This window comes from Arachis hypogaea, chromosome 3 (assembly GCF_003086295.3).
Source record: "Arachis hypogaea cultivar Tifrunner chromosome 3, arahy.Tifrunner.gnm2.J5K5, whole genome shotgun sequence".
Lineage (NCBI taxonomy): Eukaryota > Viridiplantae > Streptophyta > Magnoliopsida > Fabales > Fabaceae > Arachis > Arachis hypogaea.
The window spans coordinates 71,571,804-71,573,896 of NC_092038.1; the positions used below are offsets into that span (position 1 = coordinate 71,571,804).

Genomic DNA, 2,093 nt, shown 5'->3' on the forward strand with positions numbered 1-2,093 from the left:
CTGAAACCTCAATTAGTTACTCTAATGCAACAGAACTGCAAGTTTCATGGACTTCCATCTGAAGATCCTTACCAGTTTTTAACTGAGTTCTTGCAGATTTGTGAGACTGTTAAGACGAATGGAGTAGATCCTGAAATCTACAGGCTCATGCTTTTCCCTTTTGCTGTAAGAGACAGAGCTAGAACATGGTTGGACTCACAACCTAAAGATAGCCTGGACTCCTGGGATAAGCTGGTCACAGCCTTCTTGGATAAATTCTTTCCTCCTCAAAAGCTGAGCAAGCTTAGAGTGGATGTTCATACCTTCAAGCAAAAAGATGGTGAATCCTTCTATGAAGCTTGGGAAAGATACAAGCAGATGACCAAAAAATGTCCTTCTGAAATATTTTCAGAGTGGACCATATTAGATATATTCTATTATGGTCTATCTGAGTTTTCCAAGATGTCATTGGACCACTCTGCAGGTGGATCCATTCACCTAAAGAAAACGCTTGCAGAAGCTCAAGAACTTATTGACATAGTTGCAAATAACCAATTATGTACACTTCTGAGAGGAATTCCATGAATAATGGGACGCCTCAGAGGAAGGGAGTTCTTGAAATTGATGCTCTGAATGTCATATTGGCTCAGAATAAAGTGTTGACTCAGTAAGTCAACATGATTTCTCAAAGTCTGAATGGATGGCAAAATGCATCCAACAGTACTAAAGAGACATCTTCTGAAGAAGAAGCTTATGATCCTGAAAACCCTGCAATGGCAGAGGTAAATTACATGGGTGAACCTTATGGAAACACCTATAATTCATCATGGAGAAATCATCTGAATTTCTCATGGAAGGATCAACAAAAGCCTCAACAAGGCTTTAATAATGGTGGAAGAAATAGGCTCAGCAATATCAAGTCTTATCCATCATCTTCTCAGCAACAGACAGAGAATTTTGAACAGAATACCTCTAACTTAGCAAACTTAGTCTCTGATTTGTCTAAGGCCACTTTAAGTTTCATGAATGAAACAAGGTCCTCCATCAGAAATCTGGAGGCACAAGTGGGCCAGCTGAGTAAGAAAATCACTGAAACCCCTCCTAGTACTCTCCCAAGCAATACTGAAGAAAATCCAAAAAGAGAGTGCAAGGCCATTGATATAATCAATATGGCCGAATGCAAAGAGGAGGGAGAGGACGCAAATCCCAATGAGGAAGATCTCATGGGACGTCTCTCAAGCAAGAAGGAGTTCCCTATTGAGGATCTAAAGGAATCTGAGGCTCATATAGAGACCATAGAGATCCAACTAAATCTCCTTCTCCCATTCATGAGCTCTGAAGACTATTCTTCCTCAGAAAAGGATGAAGATGTGACTGGAGAGCAAGTTGCTCAATATCTAGGACCCATCATAAAGCTGAATGCCATGTTGTTTGATATTGAGACTTGCGAAGGTGAACCTCCGTTGCTCATTAGTGAACTAGATACATGGATTCAGAAAACTTTACCTCAAAAGAGACAAGATCCAGGCAAATTCTTAATACCCTGTACCATAGGCACTATGACCTTTAACAAGGCTCTGTGTGACCTGGGGTCAGGCATAAATCTTATGCCACTCTCTGTAATGGAGAAATTAGGGATCATTGAGGTACAACCTGCCATATTCTCATTACAAATGGCAGACAAGTTAGTAAGACAAGCTTATGGATTGGTAGAGGACATGCTAGTGAAGGTTGAAGGCCTTTACATCCCTGCTAATTTCATAATCTTAGACACTAGGAAGGAGGAGGATGAATGCATCATCCTTGGGAGACCTTTCCTGGCCACAGTAGGAGCTGTGATAGATGTTAACAGAGGAGAGTTAGTCCTTTAATTGAATCGGGACTACCTTGTGTTTAAGACCCAAGGGTGCTCTTCTATAAACATGGAAAAGAGGCACAGTAAGCTTCTCTCAGTACAGAGTCAAACAGAGCCTCCACAATCAAACTCTATGTTTGGTGTTGGGAGGCCACAACCAAACTCTAAGTTTGGTGTTGAACCCCCATATCCAAACTCTAAGTTTGGTGTTGGGAGTCCACAACATTGTCCTGATCACCTTTGTGGCTCCAAGAGAGCC

General features: G+C 41.4%; 1 non-coding gene across 1 annotated transcript; it reads right to left on the reverse strand.

Moving 5' to 3' along the window:
• Positions 1 to 279: 279 nt before the first annotated feature.
• On the reverse strand, positions 280 to 383 carry LOC112792879 (small nucleolar RNA R71). The gene has a single exon (XR_003197599.1). It is a non-coding gene; the product is annotated as a small nucleolar RNA R71 (small nucleolar RNA).
• Between the last annotated feature and the right edge of the window lie 1,710 nt (positions 384 to 2,093).